The sequence below is a fragment of the Molothrus aeneus genome, unplaced genomic scaffold (assembly GCF_037042795.1).
Source record: "Molothrus aeneus isolate 106 unplaced genomic scaffold, BPBGC_Maene_1.0 scaffold_35, whole genome shotgun sequence".
Taxonomy (NCBI): Eukaryota; Metazoa; Chordata; class Aves; order Passeriformes; family Icteridae; genus Molothrus; species Molothrus aeneus.
In genome coordinates, this window is record NW_027099016.1 from 3,324,870 (window position 1) to 3,345,948 (window position 21,079).

General features: G+C 57.5%; 1 long non-coding RNA gene and 2 pseudogenes across 1 annotated transcript; all 3 read left to right on the forward strand.

Moving 5' to 3' along the window:
* LOC136570611 (uncharacterized) overlaps window positions 1-21,079 on the forward strand; it is a 708,931-nt pseudogene that overhangs the window by 200,136 nt on the left and 487,716 nt on the right.
* Window positions 14,199-14,905, forward strand: LOC136570691 (uncharacterized). The gene is made up of 3 exons (XR_010785546.1): window positions 14,199-14,218; window positions 14,484-14,540; window positions 14,827-14,905. It is a non-coding gene; the product is annotated as an uncharacterized lncRNA (long non-coding RNA).
* LOC136570682 (class II histocompatibility antigen, B-L beta chain-like) lies at window positions 17,422-20,071 on the forward strand (annotated as a pseudogene).

The following is a 21,079-nucleotide window of genomic DNA, read 5'->3' on the forward strand; positions in this document are numbered from 1 at the left end:
CAGCTGCAGCTGAAAAAGGGGGTGTCTGCAGCCAGCGGGGCGTGCACAGCATCTGCAATGAGCCCTGGGGGATTCTGTTCCCTCAAGCAGGGAGTCTGTGCCAGCAGAGCCTGGAACTGCATCCCTTTGCTGCTCCAGCCAAGAACTGACCCAGCCCAGTGTTTTGTGCTGTTCTCTTGCTTGCTGTGGGAAGGGACTGTGGCTCCTGAAGGGATGCTGTGAGAGCAAAATGCTCTCTCGGGGTTGCCTTGCTCCGTGGCATTTCCCACCACTGGCAGTTTTTCTCCTAACAGCATCTGGTTCATGTTCCCTCTCCCACTGCAGTGTAGTAAACCCCATAGATTTAGGAAAAGCACCATGGAGGATATGAACAATAGGAATGCTGAAACAGCAAAAGAAAATTCCTGTTTTCCTGTCCTCCACCCCTTAACCTATCTCTGTAACCCTATAAGGCAATGTCATGTTAACCCCTTACCCATTGGTCAAGCTTGGATCCTTTCCAACCCTATAAAAGAAGCATACTGTACCCCATTAGGGGAGAAAGAAGAAGAGCAGAGACCCTTCACGGACCTCCCCAAATAAAGCCATCTCCGTGGAACAGCCTGCGCCTTCTCCTTCTCCTCTCTCTCCATCTGCTGCAGCCTCCAGCCCAGGGCACCACTACCTAGCAAGCAGAGCTGAAATCCTGAGAGCTTGCAATCACTATAGAGCTGATAACCACCATGCTTGCTAGATGGTAGCCCCGCGGCCTTGGCATGAGCGAGCTAGTTTCGGGCACCCGGTCCCTACCCAGGGACTGAGCTCCTGAGCCCTATTGCTCTGCTTTATAATAACGCCAATGAGGCTTTATTAAAGTGGCGCCCAATGACTATGGACTCCCCCAGAGGCGATCTCCGTCGGTTGAGCAACGAAGCCCCCCCAGGGTTTTCTGTGATTGCCTGTTCAGGAAGCCGCTCCTTCTGTGAAGGGACTTTTCGTTTTAGAAAATCCTTTCCCCAGGAGGGTCAGTTCAACACTCAAAACTTACATCTGAACGAGAGAAAGTTCCAAGGAGAACTGACAGCAGCAGACCCCTTCCACAGATCTTGGACCCCAGGAACTGTAAGTATTAGCTAATATTGCACGCATAACCTCGGGGCTCTAAAACTTTTTTGTTGTTGTTTTTTCCTTTTTTTTCTCGATTTTTCCTGCTGGAAGGGCTAACCATTAACATGGGTACAATTTTTAGTACATTAAAACTAAGTAAAACCGAGAGAGAGATATATTTAACTATTTTAGAAATCTTATCTGCTAACAACTTCTCCTTTTCTAAAGGCAAGCTCTCAAAAACTAACCTTAAAAAGTTTGTAACTTGGATTATTTCGCAATACCCTGATACTGATAAGAAAGCAGTCATTGAAAATTCGTTTTGGGATATGATTGGGAACACAATATATATCTCCCAAACAAACCAGGATTTCTCTGTAACTAACTATTTGCCTTTATTCCATATAATAACTAAAACCGTTGAAAGATTTAACAGAGAAAAAATCTTGCAGGGCTTAACAGATACTTCCTCTTCAAATAGTAACAAGATCGATAAGGACTCAGAGGAATGTCACTTGCATATCTCACACCACCCCTTCATTTCTAAAGTCCCTCTCGCCTCCGTTACTCCTAAAGCAGAGGTTACGCTGCCCACCCCAGTTCCTCCTCCCACATCCTCCACCCCTGCGGGACCTGCGCTGCCCAACTCCGTGAATCCTATCTTATCTGTAACTCCACACATCCCCCCTACCCCTGGCTCGGCTTCCTCCTTGCTTCCGGTCCCGGGGGTCCCTTTTCCTGCCTCTGCCGCCCCCTCCACCCCTGCGTCGGCTCTGCCCCCCTCCGCTGCGGGCCCCCACTCCCGCCCTGGTGTCCCCCACCATCCCTCCCGCCGCCGCGCCCGCCGCCCCCGCTCCCCCCGCCCCGGCTCCGACCGGCCCGGCCCCTCCCGAGGGCTCCCCGAGCCTCCCCCCGCCGCTCCCGAGCCCGTGTCCATCCCCGCCCCCTCCCCCTGCCCCCGCCTGCCACAGCAGGGACACCTCACACAAGCGCAGTGCCACCAACCCACCCCGTAACCGCGGCACCCCGGACCGGTCCCACCGCCTGCCCACCCCCACTCCCCCCATGCCCGCACCCCCACCCCGCCCAGCCCCCCTGCCCCCACCACGCGTCCCCCCAACCCCCGCCCACCCTCGATGCCACCCGAACGGGATCCCAGACACCCCCACGGTGCTACCCCCCCCACCCGGTCCTGTGCGTGCTGTGCTGCCATCCCAGCTCCAGTGGCGCCTCCCCCTGCCCAGGTCATGCCATGTCTCCCCCCCAGCCACTGAAACCTTTGAAAAACGCTTCTAAACGAAAAAAGCGCAAGTCACGGATAGCAACCCCCCCTCAGTCCTCCTCAGAGGACCAGAGCTCTTGCAGTGAATCTGATTCTGATACGATCCACACGGATCCATGGGCTGTTATTAAAGTAGAAGCGACAAAGGCTGGAGACTGGGAGCTGGCACAGAAGATTAATGCTTTCCCAGTAAAATATAAGCAAGGACGGAATGGTGGCGAGTCCGCTATAAAGACGTGGAAAGCTAACTCCAATAAGGAACTAGTGCAATTAAGAAATATAGCCAAAGAACATGGGCGAAGCTCACATACTTTTAGAAATTTCTTAGAAGCCATGTTCTCAGCACATGTCTTACTTCCCCACCATGTAAAAAATATTTCACACTGCCTCCTGTCCCCAGCAGAATATTTGTTATGGGACAGGCATTGGAAAAGACATTTAAAAACGTTATCAGATTCATATTCTGCGGATGCTAATAAGACGAATTTTACAGTAGCCCAACTAGCTGGTGAAGGTGACTTACAGAAACCAGCAGACCAATTGGAAACCTTGAATAAAGAGGCACTGCACGACGTCGCTCTCGCAGCAAAAACCTCTTTACTTCTCGTGCATGATGAGTCAATGCCAACAATGCATTTTTCTGCTATTAAACAAGGGATAGATGAAAGTTTTATCAAATTTGTGGACAGACTTAGAGATGCTTTGGAGAAACAGATCGAGAGCACAGAGGCAAAGAAGGAACTCTTATGTAAACTTGCCTTGTGTAACTCTAATGAAAAATGCAAAGCCATTTTGAGGTCTCTACCCATGGATACAGACCCCACCATAGAGCAAATGCTGGAATGCTGTGCACGTCACATGTCCACGGAAAATACAGTGGCCCAAGCAGTTGCTAAGGCTATTGCAGAAGGAGTTTCTGGGGCATATGCAGTAATAGCTTCTAAAGACCAAGCTAAATGCTATCACTGTGGAGATCTTGGACATTATATAAAGGACTGCCCAGAGAGATCACACCCCCGATACCACCGTAACAATTACCAAAGACCCCAGAATCAGCAGCGCTACCAGCAGCATTCGGGAAACTTCTTGCGCCGCCCGGTCGAGCCCCGGGCGCTGACAACAAATCAAAGGCCACCCAGACCCAACCCCGCACCATCCCAGGACGTTCCGGACCACAAGAAGAGGATCCAACCCACGGGGCAACCCAGATGGGAACCCGCCGGCAATTGGTAACTGCTTTGTCCATCTACTTTAATAATGAGAATGTTCACCGAGTTCCCACAGGCAAATATGGGCCAAAAGGTGGTCCTTCGCACATTTTAATTATAGGTGACTCTCTTAATAGCCCAAAGGAGATCTTCGTTGTTCCAGAAGTGCTGACAGTGCAGCCAGGACAAGAGATTCTCGTCCAGGTATACTGCATAGACTCACCATTTTTTCTTTCAAAGGGAACTCCAATAGCACAAGCCTTTTTACTCCCAAAGGATCACAGGGAACAGATTCCTCTCAACACTACAGCTATGTGGGCACAAGTCGTGGGACCATCCAAGCCTACCATCGAGTGCGGCCTCACCTGCAAAGGCGAGAAGACCCACCTGCCAGGGGTGCTGGACACCGGTGCTGATGTGACCATCATCGCCTGCTCAGAATGGCCAGCACACTGGGATCTACAGCCTGTTGCAGGCATGATTTCAGGGATTGGCGGAGCTACAGTATCCATGAGAAGCAAGAACAACATCCTTGTGGAAGGGCCTGAAGGCAAGCTGGCAACCATCCGCCCATTCGTGGTAAGGGCCCCCATCACCCTTTGGGGCAGAGACGTTCTATCCCAGTGGGGAGCTTCCCTACGTATTCCCACTCAGGATTTCTAATCGGGGCCACTGAGCTAAGCGTGCTGCCAGAAACACCTCATCTCACCTGGAAAAGTCACAAGCCACTCTGGATTGAACAGTGGCCCCTCAATAAAGCCAAACTGCGCGCCCTAAACACCCTCGTGGAAGAACAGCTCGCAAAAGGCCACATAGTGGAGTCCGACAGCTCTTGGAACTCTCCAGTCTTCGTTCTACCAAAACCTGGGACAAACAAGTGGAGGCTCCTCAATGACCTTTGCAGAATCAACAAGGTCATTGAGGACATGGGCCCTCTCCAGCCTGGCCTGCCCTCCCCATCGATGCTGCCTAGAGACTGGACACTTGCTATCATAGACATTAAGGACTGTTTCTTCAGCATTCCTCTGCACCCTGAGGATGCTCCACGGTTTGCTTTTTCCGTTCCCTCTCTTAACAAGGAGGCCCCGCTCAAAAAATATCATTGGCGTCCATCACTATATGGATGACATCCTGGTGTGTGCTTCAGACAAAGCTTACTTGGACAATACAGTTAAAAAGACTATTGAAACCATAGAAAAGGCAGGAATGGAGATTCGTGAGGACAAAATCCAGTACACCAAGCCATGGACTTACCTTGGAGTTCAGATCCGGGAAAGAACCATCGTACCTCAGCAGATCACCATAAATGACGACCCAAAAACCCTCAGGGACTTAGACAGCCTTTGCGGATCCATCAACTGGGTACGTCCACTCCTAGGCATTACAACAGAGGACCTTGCTCCCTTGTTCAACCTTCTTTGTGGACCTAAGGACCTGGACTCTCCCTGCACTCTCACAGAAGAAGCCAGAGGTGCCATCACCAAAGTCCAGGAAGCCCTGTCTTCACGCAAAGCCCATCGCTTCGAGCCCAGACTGCCTTTCCAGTTCATCATCCCGGGAAAAGCACCTCGATTCCATGGACTGATTTTCCAATGGGACTCCCAGCTTTGAGACCCTTTGTTGATACTGGAATGGGTCTTTACAAGTAGCCAGCCCACAAAGACACTCACCACCTACCAGGAGGTCATAGCACATTTAATAAAAAAGGCAAGGACTCGCCTTCGCTCTCTTTCAGGTTGTGAGCTCGAATGCATATACTTACCAATAACCCTTACAGACTTTGAGGATTTGATCCAGACCAATGAAAGCCTCCAGTTTGCCCTGGATAGCTATACAGGCCAAACTTCAGTTAAGATCCCAAAACACAAACTTTTTAACCCTGATGTAACCTTCCATTTGATTCCAAAACAAATCCAAAGTAGAAAACCTCTCAAGGCTCTAACCCTCTTTACAGATGGCTCAGGGTCTATCCCACAAGTCAGTGGTTACATGGAGAGACCCCCAAACACAAGATTGGCACTCTGACATACAAATAGTGGAGGGATCTCCACAGATCGCAGAATTAGCAGCTGTTGTCAGAGTCTTTGAAAAGTTTAAAAACGAGCCTTTCAATCTGGTTACAGATTCAGCTTATGTTGCTGGGATAGCGATGAGAGCAGAACATGCTCTTCTCAAAGAGGCCTCTAATCCAAGGTTGCACCAACTGTTCTCTAAATTAATATACCTAATCTCCCACAGAAAGCAACCTTACCATATGATGCATGTGAGGTCACACACAGACCTCCCAGGTTTTGTTGCAGAAGGCAACAGGAAAGCGGATGCATTAGCAATGGCAGCAGAAACTGCTAATGTTCCTAACATCTTTGCCCAGGCAAAGTTGTCACACGCGTTTTTTCATCAAAATATACCTGCCCTTATGAGAATGTTTAAGCTCTCAAAGGATCAGGCAAAGGCTATCGTGGCTACGTGTCCGAACTGTCAGAACTATCAGATACCATCTATGGGGACGGGAGTCAATCCCCGAGGTCTGAACTGCTGCCAGCTGTGGCAGACAGATGTAACTCACTTCGCACCTTTTGGAAGGTCAAAATACGTGCATGTATCGGTCGACACATTTTCAGGAGCAGTATTTGCATCATCACATGCAGGAGAAAATACCATGCACACAATAAAACACTTTCTCCTCGCTTTTGCCGCCCTGGGTGTACCAAAAGAGATTAAAACAGATAATGGACCAGCCTACACTTCCTGCAAGTTAAAGGAGTTCTTCAATGAATGGGGAATAGCACACAAGACTGGCATACCTGTAAACCCCACAGGACAATCCATCGTGGAAAGGACACATCAAACCCTCAAAAGAGTCCTTGATCAACAGAACAGAGACACGAGAATCACATCTCCAGTGGAAAGACTTTGCAAGGCTCTCTACATCATCAACTTCCTGAACTGTACAGCATCAGAGCCTGACCCACCAATACTTCGCCACTTTGCAAATACCACCCAAGCAAAGCTCACTGAGAAACCACCGGTGCTCGTGAAGGACCCTGAAACACACCAAATTTCTGGGCCTCACCAGTTGATTATCTGGGGTAGAGGACATGTGTGCGTGCTACTACCATCCGGTCCGAGGTGGTACCCAGGAAAAAACATAAAGCCATACCTAGGCACTGAGAACACTACTCCTGCAAACAGGGACAAGAACTCTCCTGAGGCAAACACAAGACCACCTCAAAACCAAACCAGCTCTGCCTGGAGACGAAGACGTCGCTGAATACCCACAAACACAAGAACAGACCACCCCATTACAAGACAGCAGACAAAACTGAAAGCTAAACAACAGTCTGCTGCATCAGACCATAGATAGCCTTAACACAAAAGTGTTCTCTGAACTATATGTTGCTACACTTTTTTTTTGTATTTAAAGAAAGAAAAAAGAAAAAAACCCACCCTGTTATTCCCTCTCCCTAACCTTTTAAAACCCCTTAGCCTTCTACCCACTCCTCCTCCCTTAGTGTAGCTTAGAAATTAAAAGGGGGGGAGGAGGGGAACACAGAAAAGAACAAGACAGAAAACCCTCTCATCATAAAGATAACAAATTCTGCTTATATTCCCTATCAGAAGCCTTATTCCTGCCCAAAGATGAAAAATATCTCCGTTGCTGCTGTCCTCACTGCTGCCTGGATGTTCTTCACCGTACCGCGTGCCTTCGGCTGGATTAGCCCACAGCCCAGCCATAATGTTTCGGTAACCTTAGCAAAAACATTAAAACAGGACAACATGTGCTTGTCCATGGGAAGCATTGATAACCCACTTTCCACATGTCTAGTAGGAATTCCCTTTGTAGCAGATGACTGGCCTGTCTATAACTCAGAGCTTCTCCGCACCACAGGTAAGACACCCAAGGTGGCTGATACCTGGGACGAGTGGACAAAAATTCTGCCAGATGCTCAAGAGGAACCCCAAGAATTGGATCTGTTGGGGTCCTCCAAGGCCACATACTGTGTCAAATTTTACTTTAGACGTCCAAAAAACAATTGGCCAGAAATTGACCAGAACAAAAACACATATCGAAAAGAGATATCACCAATTAACAAAGCCTATAACTCTCACAATTGGTGCAATTACACAGCTCGTGTGATTTCTGTGTCCTCTCTCCATCCCAAAGTATTACCCAAGGGAATGTTTCTCATCTGTGGTGACAGAGTATGGGCTGGGATCCCCTCCTGACTCCAGGGAGGTCCCTGTACCCTTGGAAAACATTCTACCCTTACTCCAAACATCACCCTGTTACATAATTGGAAAAAAGAAAGCGAATCAAAACGACAAAAAAGGTCCTACACTGAATTTGACGAAAATTGTGATCCCAAATTATACGATTGGAACAAACCAAAAAAGATTGCTGTGTCCCTGTTCTTACCCTGGGTAGCTGCAGCTAAAGCCCTCGGTGAAATCAATCACCTTGGGTGCTGGCTCAGTAAACAAGCTAACGCTACTTCTGCAGCCTTGAGTGATCTCTTAAAGGAAGAAGAAACCACAAGACAGGCTTCGCTCCAAAATCGAGCAGCAATCGATTTCCTGCTGCTTGCCCATGGACACGGCTGTGAAGATTTGAAGGGATGTGCTGCTTCAACCTCTCTTCACGCTCGGAATCCATCCATGCGAACATCCAGAAACTGAAAGATCTTGCGAAGGACTTGAAAGTAGAAAGAATCCCAGACTGGGTCAATGAACTTTTCGGGCAATGGGGATTAACAGGATGGGCTGCATCCTTGGTTAAGGGAATGTTGTTGATTCTCTTTGTAGTTGTTGTTGTGTTAGCCATGTTCTCGTGCCTTGTTCACTGTTTCAAAAGAACTATAACGAACGCCTTTTTTGTAAAAACAGAAAGTGGAGTTGTAGTAAACCCCATAGATTTAGGAAAAGCACCATGGAGGATATGAACAATAGGAATGCTGAAACAGCAAAAGAAAATTCCTGTTTTCCTGTCCTCCACCCCTTAACCTATCTCTGTAACCCTATAAGGCAATGTCATGTTAACCCCTTACCCATTGGTCAAGCTTGGATCCTTTCCAACCCTATAAAAGAAGCATACTGTACCCCATTAGGGGAGAAAGAAGAAGAGCAGAGACCCTTCACGGACCTCCCCAAATAAAGCCATCTCCGTGGAACAGCCTGCGCCTTCTCCTTCTCCTCTCTCTCCATCTGCTGCAGCCTCCAGCCCAGGGCACCACTACCTAGCAAGCAGAGCTGAAATCCTGAGAGCTTGCAATCACTATAGAGCTGATAACCACCATGCTTGCTAGATGGCAGCCCAGCAGCCTTGGCATGAGCGAGCGAGCTTCGGGCACCCAGTCCCTACCCAGGGAATGAGCTCCTGAGCCCTAGTGCTCTGCTTTATAATAACGTCCTAGGAGAGGTTATTAGCAGGGGGGCCTGGCAAGGGAGAAGACTGTGAGAGCAGCTTTGGCATCTGCCTGGGCCTGCGGAGACCCCGCCAAGCAGCAGCGGCAGGGCGTGTTCCCTGCTTTGAGCCCAGCACAGAGCAGGATCATCTCTGTCCAGCCGAGAGCCCCAAATCTCTCTCAGAGAGCTGTGAATTCAAAGGCCTTTATGCACACATTAATGCCATCTTCCCTCTCTGGTGTGTTTTAACTCTTGGCAAGATGCGTTTGCCTCTTGCTTGCTGGAAGCTGCTCTGTTCCAGGGCCGGCACCGAGCTGGGCTGTGCGGGCCGGGCAGCGTGGAGAGTCCTTCCCCAAGCACTTGGCCGGGCTTGGGGAGTGTCCGGGCTTGCGTCAGACACTCGGGGCAAGGGATTCCGTCCAACTGGGGCCACCTTGGGTGGGGTGGGGCTGGCCCCGGGGCACATGGCAGCGTGTCCAAGGGCCCTTTGTGACACGGTGCAGCAGGGTCACCGAGTGGAACGGGGCGTCCGAGCAGCCCTTTGTGACACGCGCTGACATAGGTGCCGGTGGCGCCGTGGCCACGCCACAGTGCTCGGTGCACGCGACGGGACAGGACGGGACAGAGCGGTGCTGTGAAGAGCCCCCGCACAGCCGGCTCATTCCTTGCTGACCCGGAGCTTTTCCGAGGCGTTCCTCCTGCGGCTGGCCTCACGGCCAGACCTGGGGGCTCGGTGACTCGGAGCTTTTCCGAGGCATCTCCCATCCCTGCGGCCGGTGCCCTCGTGGCCAGGCCGTGGGACTTGGTGACCTCCATCGTTCCTGAGGAGTCTCCTGTCATTGTGGCAGGAGCCCTCGAGAACAGAGTGCAGGACTTGCTGTCCTGTAATCTTCCTGAGGCTCCTCTGTCGCAGGTACCTGCAAGGCAGGACTGCGGCACTCGCTGACTCAGACCCTTGACGGGGCATCTGTGTCCAAGGTGCCCTCGAGGTCAGGCAGCGGGATGGCAGGCAGACTGCTCGGCCTGTTCAAGGGGCTTCGGAGCAAGAAAAGCAAAGGCCCTGCAGCTGCCCCAGCACAGCAGCCTGCAGAGCCGGAGCAGTTGCAGCCGCTGCAGTACGGTGAGTGGCGGAGCTGGGCCGCAGGGCTGGTGCCTGCAGCCAGTCTGGCTCCATCCCATCCCATCCCATCCCATCCCATCCCATCCCATCCCATCCCATCCCATCCCATCCCATCCCATCCCATCCCATCCCATCCCATCCCTGTGGACATGCCCACAGACAGGATGGGACAGGGGTCAGGGCTGCCCCCGCCGATGGCCGTGCTCCGGCCCCCGGAGCTGTCCCTGCCTGGGCAGCGCAGGGCTGGGCTGTGTTCTCCGGCCTCTCCCGCTGCCCCTCAGCTCTGGCTGCGCTCGCTCTTTGCCAGATGCAGCCAGGGACTGGACTCAAGTGCAGGAGCCCACCCGTGGCCGCTTCCGCAGAGCAGCACAGGTACCTGCGGCCGTCCCCACCTGGGCCGGGCCTGCTGGCACTGCCCGGCCCAGCCCCGCGCTTGGAGCAGGCCATGGAACGTCCCTCTCTTCCCGCCCTTCCTTCTGCTGCAGACACTGTGGAGGCTCCTGCGCCTTCGGCGCAGAAACACCGGCGGCACCAGCACCGAGGGCACGGCCCAGCCTGACTCCAGGCCCTGCGAGCTGCAGGCAGAGCCTGCTCCCAGCTCAGCCTCCTCTGATCTGGCAGCAAGCTCAGACTGGGAAACAGACGAGGACGGCTGGGCGGAGGCTGACATGCCTCTGACTCAGGGCAGGGCCACCACACACACCCAGGCTCAGGGCATCCCAGAGACCGAGGCCATGCCCACACTGACCATGACTCCTGCACCCGCTCCGGAGTTTTTCCAGCAGGCTGCTGCTTCTCTGCAGCAGGTAAGCAGCCTGGGACCAGGGCTGAAGTCCTCCTAGGATCACATGGCCCCTCAAGCTCCGTCCGCTGGCTCTCCTCAGCCTTTGAGGCCATCACAGCGGGGTGGGAAGGCAAGCACTTCTTTGGGCAAGCTGGGGAAGTTGCTCCCTTGGACAGCACTCCAAGTCTTCCCCATGCCGCCTCCTCCAGGTGCTAGCTATGGTGAGGGGCATTCTTCAGAGCCTGGCGTCCTGTGTCACCGTGGACACCAGGCTGCAAATGCAAATTCTGGCCCTGACTGAAGAACACCCTGATCTCGTGGTGATGAGCCTGCTGTACTGCGCCCCAACGTGTGACAGGTACGGGGCACAAGTGCCTCGAGAGTCCAGTGCTCACCGGCCCGTGGGGCCCCTGGCCCTGTACAGCCTGTCCGGCGGGCTCTGCCAGACAGGCGGAGAGCTGCGGGAGCCTCGGGCCCCTCTGTTTCCTGCGCCTCTGCCACGCTCCCTCCCTGCCCCTCAGGGCACCGGGGCTCTGTCGCCCGGCGCCACGCAGCCCCACGAGGCGCGGTGCTGACGCACAGCTCTGCTCCCACAGAGCCGCCGCGCTGATGTGGAGAGCCATTGGCACCTCGGAAGTGGCCGCCGAGGAGGTGCTTCCAGCGCTGCTCTCTGCCGTGGAGGAGCAGCCCCCTTTCAGCAGCGTCTTCTGCAGCGGGGACAACAAGGCCATCTTTGCCCTGGCTGTGAGTTTCTGGAGCTGGCATTTGCTGGCCCTCCAGTTTGCCTCTCCAGCAGTTCTCCATGCTCTCCGCCAGCCTGCAGCTCCCTGCCTGGGCTGAAAGCTGGCCTAGGGGCAGCAGGCTGGGTGATCCCCCTGCCTCTCCCCTCGGGCCCTGCCTCAAGGACACCCTGACACGGAGTGCTGCCTCAGCGTGCTTTGTCTCTTGCAGGCAAGTCTGGTGCTGTGGAGGATTGCCCCCATGTCTGAGTGGCACTATGCCCTTCTCCTCCATTCGCCCCAGCTGTTGGTGGCTCTGTTCCTGCAAATCGTCACCACCACAGAGCACATGCCAGAGGACGATGAGGCGCGGAGCTTCTGGGGAGCGTGCCGGGAGGAACACGGCCTTCCCAGCGAGCCCAACAGGTGCCAGTTGCCCTGTCCTTCCCACGCCCTCGTGGCCAGGGCCAGCGCTCCCAGCGTGACCTGGCCTTTGCTCGGCATGCAGGTTTGCAGCGCAGACCATGAAGGCTCTGCTCTCCAGACTGGCCTTTGACAACAAGCTGGTGGCTCTGGAGCACAAGCAGCTCTGGGAGAAGCTGCTCTCTGCCGACACGCAGCACTATGCAGCAGGTCTGCTGGCAAGGTGAGATGCCCTACTCCCCACCACCACCGCCAGCATTTGTGCCCTGTGCCCGGAGTGCCCCACACAGTCCCTGCGGTTGGAAGCGAGAGGGCCTTGTCACCGAGGGAGGCTCGAGCACACTGGAAGAGGTTGGGAGAGGAGGATGCCCAGGAGCAGCCGCCTCCCAAGGGGCCCATGTGCCCTTGCAGAGCGCTGGGGAAATACCAGACCTCTGGGAGTCACTCCTGGGAGAGGTTTGCCCAGCAGCTCAGGGCCTTGGTGCCTTTTTCCCCTGCCAGGGAGATGCGCCATGGCTTGACGCCCTTGTGTCCCTTCATGGCCTCGCACCTGCTCAGCCTGCTCATCGGGAAGCGGCCACGCTGGCATCTGCCTGCCCTGGCCTTCTTGGTGGAGGTGAGCCTGATGGCCAGCGCTGCCTGGCTCAGCTGCCTCCCAGCTCTCAGGCCTCTCGTAGCTGCAGCTGCCTGGGACGCCGCCCGCCCCCACTGCTGCTGCTGCCTGGGCCCGGCCCCGTGCGGCTCTGGGCTCCTGCCGGCCGGCTCCCCTGGCACTGCCCTCCTGTGCCTTTCAGCTCCTCGAGTGCCTGGACTTGAGCAAACACGGTCCCAGTGCCCTGGCGGTGGTATCCAGGCACCTGCCCAGCCAGTGCAGGGACGGGCTGCGCCTGGCGCTCCAAGGCCTCGCGGTGCTCAGCAAGGAGCCCTCGCTGGTGAGAAGGGGGCAGTGGCTGAAGCCGCGCTGGCAGCATCGTGTGGCTGGGCAATGCAGACCTCTGGGCTTGGCTGGCCTTTGGCAGCAGAGGCAGCTGCTCCCAGCTCTCCTGCCTCCCGCTTCAGCTGCCCCAGTGGCCCAAGCGGCTGTTGGTGCTGCGGCCAGTCACGGCTTCACAGCACAGCCCCGTCTTGCACACAGGCCGGAGGAATACGCGGCCTGTATCAACACCTGCTGCAGCAGCTGGCTGATCCAGATGCAGAGATGGTCTGGATGACCCTGTGTGCGCTCAGGGATATGCTCCAGGACAAAGACCTCAAGCCACCCAGCGTCACCGCCCTGAAGCTGGCTGAGCCCCTCCTGCAACACTTTGAGAACGTAAGGCTCTGCGCCCGCAGCCAAGGGCACTGGACGCTGCCTGCAACCTTTGTGCTCTGTGTGTAGAGATTTGGGCTTTTGGCCCAATGGGCCTGCAGTAGCTGGTGCTTAGGACTTTTCCTACCCTTCCAGGACAACAGCCACGTGCGGCTGCTCTCCATTCAGCTCTTCTGCAAGGTGATGGAGCTGGTAGAGGAAGAGGGGGAAAATCCTCCCATGACAATCGTGAGCCAGAGCCTGCTCCCTCTCTTCTTGCACTGGCACGATGAGAACCTGCATGTGGCCAAGGTGAGGTTTTGCGTGATGCGGCCGCATCCCTGGCAGGGGGCTGGGCCGCCCTGGCGCCTGGCGGGCTCCAGCCTCACCTGGCCTTGGCACAGGGTCACGGGTCCCGTGCCCTGGGCTCGGGTGCCACCTGCGGCTCTCTGCTGCTCTCCAGGCCTCTGGCGAAGCCCTGCTTGGTGCGGCACGCTTCCTGAGGAGTGACCTCGAGCAGCTGCTGATGAAGGGGCAGCGGATGCAGTTCGCCGAGCGCCTGGTAAGGACGGCCCGGGAGCCCCAGCCGCAGGCTGGAGAAGCCCCCCTGTCCCCGGTGCTCGGTGCGGGGGGCGGCAGCTGTGCCCCTGCCCGGCGCCGCAGCCGGGCCCGCCAGCCCGCGCCCCCCACGCCGCTCCCTGCCCCGGGCCGTGCGGGCCGGCTCGGCCGCTGCTGGGCGCAGGGAGCGCCCGGCCGAGGGGCAGAGGCCGCAGCGAGCCTTCCCTGTCGGTGCTCCCCGCAGCTGCTGCAGGACGAGAGCCGAGCGGCCGAGCACCTGCGCTGGGCCCTGCCGCGCCTGCGGAGCCCACAGAGGCCCGTGCGCCAGGCGGCCGTCGGGATCATCGGTGAGCCCCGAGCCCGGCGCCCCTCCCTGCCCCCGGCCCGGCTGCTGCCCCGGCTACAGCGGCAGCCGCGCCCGGGCCGCTGCAGCCCCGCCCGCACTCGGCGCTGCCGCCGCCCTCCCGCAGCCAGCCGTGCCCTCGGGCGGCAGCGCGCGGCAGGGGCCGGCAGGAGCCCTGCCCGGCCAGGAGGGCGTGCGGCCGCAGGGCTGGCAGCGCCCGTGCCGGGCAGCTGTGCCGCCCGGCACCGACACGGGCTCTGTCTTGCCAGGGCTGGCCGGAGTGCTCGTCACGGGGCAGAAGGAGGAGCTCCAGGTCATCAGCGAGGGTGAGTCAGGGCAGCCGCGGGGCAGCGAGCATCGCCGGGGGCAGCTGCACATCCCGGCCCCGGAGCTACAACCCCTGCCCGGGCTGCGGAGGGCTCTGCTCCCTGTGCGGGCGAGGGGCGGCGGGGGCACAGCCCGGAGAGCTGCCAGCGAAACGTGGGCGATCCGTGACCAACACCTTCCGGCCGAAGCCCTGGCAAGAGCCGGCTGGGATGGGCCTGGCAGGAGGCTTTCCTTGGATTCCCTCAATCTGGCCTCTGACCGTGGCTCTGTTCCTCTCTCTTCCAGCTCTTCAAGCCCTGAGAGAAGATGACAGCCCATCCTGCATCAGCGTACTCATTCAGCTGACCTTCCAAAGAAGATCTGCAGGACTTCTTGCGTCTGCTGGATCAGATGTACCGGTGGCATCCGTCGGCCATCTCCAGCTCCCATTGCAGATGGGAGCAGCTGCAGAGCAGGATGCACCAGCTGCAGCTCCAGGCACAGCTCTAGCTGCTCAGAGCTGAGCCTGTGGGAAGCTCCAGGAGCTCCTGCCATCTCTCTCCCTGTTGGCAGCTCCCTCCCTCCAGCTCTCAGACCCTGCCCATCCGCTTTTTTTGTCTCCCAGCTCACCCCTTTGCTTTGCTTTCCCTTAATAAAGAGTTTGGATTTTTCCAAAACCTTTTCCAAAACCTTAAGAGTGTCTTGGTGTTCCCTGGGAAATGCAGGCATTTGGAGAAATGCCTTTGGAAGAGAGGGGCTTGCTTCTCAAGCAAAGTGCTTCCCCAGGCGCCCCCAATGAGGTAGTGAGCCGTCTCCCTTTGGCTCCCTGCGCTCCTTTCCGTCCTTGAGGCCCCTGGCCCTTGGCGGAGGGGCCTGGCAAGGGAGAAGACTGTGAGAGCAGCTTTGGCATCTGCCTGGGCCTGCGGAGACCCCGCCAAGCAGCAGCGGCAGGGCGTGTTCCCTGCCTTTGAGCCCAGCACAGAGCAGGATCATCTCTGTCCAGCCGAGAGCCCCAAATCTCTCTCAGAGAGCTGTGAATTCAAAGGCCTTTATGCACACATTAATGCCATCTTCCCTCTCTGGTGTGTTTTAACTCTTGGCAAGATGCGTTTGCCTCTTGCTTGCTGGAAGCTGCTCTGCTCCAGGGCTGGCACCGAGCTGGGCTGTGCGGGCCGGGCAGCGTGGAGAGCTGTGACCGTGGTCAGAAGGGTTTTCAGGATGAAGAAGAGACGAGAATGTTGACTCCATGATCAGAAGGCTTGATTTATTATTTTATGACATATGTTACATTAAGACTATACTAAAATGAAATAGAAAAGAAGAGGTTTCTTCAGAAGCTAGCTAAGCTAAAAATAGAAAAGCATGAAGAACAAAGATCTGTGTCTCAGACAGAGAGCAAGAGCCAGCTCTGCCATGAGTGGTCAGGAAATCCAAACATCCACAGGAGACCAATCACGGGATACCTGTTGCATTCCACAGCAGCAGATAACCATTGTTTACTTTTGGTTGCTGAAACTGCAGCTTCTAACAAGGAAAAATCCTAAGAAAGGATTTTTCATGAAAGATGTCTGTGACACCTTTGGAACCCCAAAAGTGGAGAGATCAGCATTGGAGAACTCCTGGGAGAGTTTTTTCTGGCTGAATGTTGATATGTAGAGATTTTCATGGACACAAGAGTCCTGCTGAGTTCTAGAGATGGACCTGGCCAGGAGGAGCCTCTACTCCAAGGCACTCCCACCTTGGTTTCCCCCAAACCAGGGTTTGTCATTCCCAAGCTGTGGCTGGATGGAGGAGGAGGAAAAGCCCCAGAGATCCCTTACAAGGAGGGGCTGCAAACCCAGCCCAGGGAGGTGTGAGGAGGAAAGAGCCCCCCTGAGCCAGGAAGGCGGCCGGAGATCCAGCCAGAGCTCAGAGCTGGTGGAGAAGCCTCATGGCAGGGAGAAGCCCCACAAGTGCTTGGAATGTGGGAAGGCTTTCAGCTACAGCTCTACCCTGATGGAACACCTGAACATCCACACTGGGGAGAGGCCCTGGGAGTGTGGGGAATGTGGGAAGAGCTTCAGTGGGACCTCCGACCTGAGCAAGCACCACGAGATCCACACTGGGGAATGGCCCTAGGAGTGCTTGGAATGTCAGAGGAGCTTCAGGTGGGATTCAGAGATCATCACTCACCAGCACTTCCACACCAGGGAGAGGCCCTGCGAGTGTCCCGAGTGTGGGAAGAGCTTCCTGCGCTGCTGCAGCTCCATCCCCTATGGGAGGATCCACGCTGCATGATCCCCAGTGACCCCCGTTGGGCAGAGCCCTGGTGACCCCTGTTCTGGCTGATCCGTGTTGGGATGGGGGGAAGGCGTTGGAGAGATTTCTTTCCCTTCTCCTTGTGCTGCTGTGATTTGGTTGGTAATAAATTCCCTCCGTGTGCCCAGGCCGGCTCTGTTGTGCTCGTGCGGGATTTGCTGAGGGATCTCTCCCGGTCCTTGTCCCCAGCCAGGAACCCTCGGTTCCATTTTCTGTCCCTGTGCGGCTGCGGGGGCAGGGACAGAGCGGCTCTGGGGGTGCCTGGCATCGGGCCAGCGTCACCGCTCGCCACGGGCACCGCTGAGATCCCGCGCCCCTGGGCACGCATTGCTGGGCTCACCTGAGCTCCCACCTGCCCAGCGCCCCAAGGTTCCCCCTCCCCAAAAAACCCCCAGCCCGGGGCTGCAGCGGCCCGGAAAGGCCTCAGCCAATGGCAGCGCAGGCAGGAGGCGGAGCAGCCAATGAGAGCTCGGGGCGTTGTATTGCGTCATCGGTTGCCGGGCAGAGCCAGTGGCCGCTCGCTGCCCCAAAGTGGCGGCAGCCAATGAGAGCGCGCGGCGCTGCCGAGCCCGCCCTGCTCCGGACTGGTGCTGCCAGCGCAGCGCGGCTGCTTTGGGGCTGCTGCTCCCTGCCCGGCCCCGGCCATGGGGCGAGGGGCGGCAGCTGGGGCCCTACTGGTGGCACTGGTGGTGCTGGGAGCCCCCCCGGCTGCGGGCGCGGAGCTCTCGGGTGGGCGGGGGGCGGGAGGCGCTGGGACAGGGGGGGAGAAGGGGGAATAGGGGGCGAAGAGGGGAGCCCGGAATGGAGGGCGAGGAGGAGGGGACCCCCCAAAGGGAGAGCGGGAGGGGCTGAGGGATGGGGGGAGGGGAGGGAGGGGTGGGAAATGGTGGGGAAGGGGAGAAAAGGGGAGGGAGGGACCCCAAAACCGAGCGGGAGGGGGCTGGGGATTGGGGGATTCGTGGGAAAATGGGGAAATGGGACTCCAGAAGTGATTTGGGAACGGCCGGAGGTGGGAGGGGAGAGGATGTGGAAGGGGAAATGGGGGAAGGGCGGCAAAGAGGAAGCGGCAGCGCGGGCAGGAGGGTCCCGTGGCGGCCGTGGGGCACAGGGGGTGCGGAGTGGGGATCCGGGGTGGGCCCTGGAGCTCTGGAGGTGTTGTTGGGACGCTGGGGGGACATCCCTGAGCTGTGTGCTGCACTCACAGGGGTGTTCCAGTGGATGCATAAGGCCGATTGTCTCTTCATTAACGGCACGGAGAAGTTGAGGTTGGTGGTGAGGTTCATCTACAACCGGGAGCAGTTCCTGATGTTCGACAGCGACGTGGGGCACTTTGTGGGGTTCACCCCCTTAGGGGAGAAGAATGCCAAGATGTGGAACAGCGACCCAGCTATAATGGAGTTCGTGCGGGCTCACGTGGACAGGTGCCGGCACAACTACGAGATTGTTGCCTCGATCACCGTGGAGCGCCGAGGTGAGCGCGGGGCAGAGCGTGTCCCTTCGGGCCCTGCCCTGCCAATGACCCTGGAGCCCCTCAAAACCTCCCTGGGAATCGCCCCAGAGCCCTCAGCCCTCTTTGTACCCATCACCGGGTCCTCCTGTCCTTTCCCAGTCCCTCCCAGTCCCTCCCAGTGCCCCCCGCGCATCCATGTCATTGACCCGTAAAGCTGACACTTTCCAACCAATCATATCGCGTCTCTTTGATGACTCATCCGTTGCCAGGCAGACCCGCAGCGCCCAGTGCTCCGCGCTGGGCTCGGCCTCGCAGTGCCGTGCTCTTCATTCCCAGTTCCGGCCAATGCCACCAAAATCCCTCTCAGTGCCATCCCAGTCCCTCCCAGACCATTCCCAGTCGCTCCCATTGTGTTCGCAGTCCCTCCCAGTCCTTCTCAGTCCCACTCACCTCCTCCAAGTCGATTCCCAGTCTGTTCCCAGTTCACTCTCAGAACTCTACCCTCTCTCCCAGTGCCCCCCCATTCCCTCCCATCTCTCTCAGAGTCACCCAAGTCCCTCCCAGTCTGTTCCCCGTCCCTCCCCAGCCCAGCCCAGCCCTCCCCTCTCTCTCCCAGTGCCCCCCAGCTGATCCCAGTGTGTCCCCGCTCTCTCTCTCTCTCTCCCAGTGCCCCCCAGCGTGTCCATCTCGCTGGTGCCCCCCTCGAGCTCCCAGCCCGGCCCCAGCCGCCTGCTCTGCTCCGTGATGGATTTCTACCCTGCTGCCATCCAGGTGAGCTGGTTCCAGGGCCAGCAGAAGCTCTCAGAGCACGTGGTGGCCACCGACGTGGTCCCCAACGGGGACTGGACCTACCAGCTGCTGGTGCTGCTGGAAACGCCGCCCCGGCGCGGGCTCACCTACAGCTGCCAGGTGGAGCACGTCAGCCTGGAGCAGCCCCTGAGCCGGCACTGGGGTACGGGGGAGCCCCTGGGGGTGCTGGCAGAGCCACTGGGCTGTGCTGGGAGCCACTGGGAGGGAGCTGGAGAGAGCCGGGCTGGGACTGGGAGAGGCCCTGGGGGCTGGGCAAGGGCTGGGAAGGGGTTTGGGGGATGCTGGGGAGGGTGGGATGGAGTTGGGGGGTCCTGGTGGGCACTGGGAGGGAGTTTGGGGGCGCTGGATGTGACTGGGAGGGAGTTTGGGGGTGCTGGATGTGACTGTGAGGGAGTTTGGGGTTGCTGCGTGTGACTGGAAGGGATCGCAGTGAGCCCGGAGGCGCTGGAAGGAGATCGGCCATGGCAAAGCGGGGCTCGCCATGAGCTCGGTTGTGCTGGGCACAGACTGGGAGGGCTCTGGCTGAGTCCTGCTGGGGCTGCCAAGGGACTGCGAGAGGCTTTGGGGCTTCTGGGGCGCTGGGGACAACTGGGAGGGGGCTGTGGGATCCTCAGAGGGGCGGGAGGGGCTTTGGTGGCTCCTGGCCAGGACCAAAAGGGATCGGGGGGAGGTTTCAGGGGGTCCTGGCTGGGCTGGGGGCCACAGGGAGGGCGCTGGGAGGGGCTGGGGGTGTCCGTGAGAGGTTTTGGGGGTGCTGAGCCCTGCGGACCCCCCAGAGATGCCGGCGGACGCCGCCCGCAGCAAGATGCTGACGGGCATCGGGGGCTTCGTCTTGGGCTTCGTCTTCCTGGCGCTGGGGCTCGGCTTCTACGTGCGCAAGAAGGTCAGGGCGGGTGCCGGGGGGTGGTGTCCCGGCCGTGGCGGAGCGTGTGCGCTCCCGCCGGGGCCCCCAGCCCGGTGTCACCCCCTTTTCTCTGCCCACAGAGCTCCTGAGCCGGCGGCGCCGCAGCCCCTCCCCGTGGGCTCGGGCCCGGCCGGGACCCCCCGCTCCGTCCCCGCTCCGCTGATTTTGGGGGGGTCCCGTGTCCCCCCAGCCCCTGAGGAGAGGAGCAGAAACCAGAGAAGCAGCGGAGATCCTCCGGCCTTCACCCAGGTGTCCACGCGGGGAGCCAGGAAGATGTGGAGCCTCCAGCCAGGTGTGTTCCCAACGCGGGGGGCTCTGACCCTGGGGGTCACCCGGGATTATCCAGCCTGGATCCTCCAACGGGGGGTGGACCTGGAGCGGGGCACGGAGCTCTTCCCGCACCGGGGCACGGCGGGATCCACGGGCATCGACCCCTCCCTCATCAAAGGACAACTTTCAGTTACAGTGGTTAGGACAACTAGTTAGTTATGGGAGTTAGCACTGGTAGTTAGTTATGGTAGTTAGCACAGCCTGTTTGTTATGGCAGTTTTTCAAATACAAACTCTCTCAAACCTCAACTCCCCTGACGTGTCCCTTCCCTCTCCCGCCGTGACTCAGCTGCCCGGAGCAATGTGAGGGGAGAGCGGGCCCAGCCTGGCCCAGAGCTGAGCCCCAGCAGAGCCCTGGCAGAGCCCAGAGCAGCCTCGGCACCTGCAGAGTCAGCCTGGAAGGAGGCGCTTGGAGCCTTCTCGGCTGCACCCGGCTCTTGGTTACAAACTGTGTGTGCTGGAAAATGCCACCGGCTCTGCAGGAGGGCAGAAGGGGCCCGGGGAAGGCCCAGGTGCTCCATGCAAGGGAAAAACCTGCCCTGGGTTTGTTATAAATAACTAGGTAGTGTTGACTTTTGCTACTATGTATTGACTTCAGCAAAATATCCTTAATCACACTGATTTTGATAGAGTACAGTTTGTAATCACTTTTCACTGCTGTTGCTATAGTATAATTTGTCAGCTTTTTGTGGAAAGTGCCTGGCCCCTGTGTAGCTCATATCCTCAGAACATCATTTATGGATGATATTTGAGTTTGACGACAGTGTG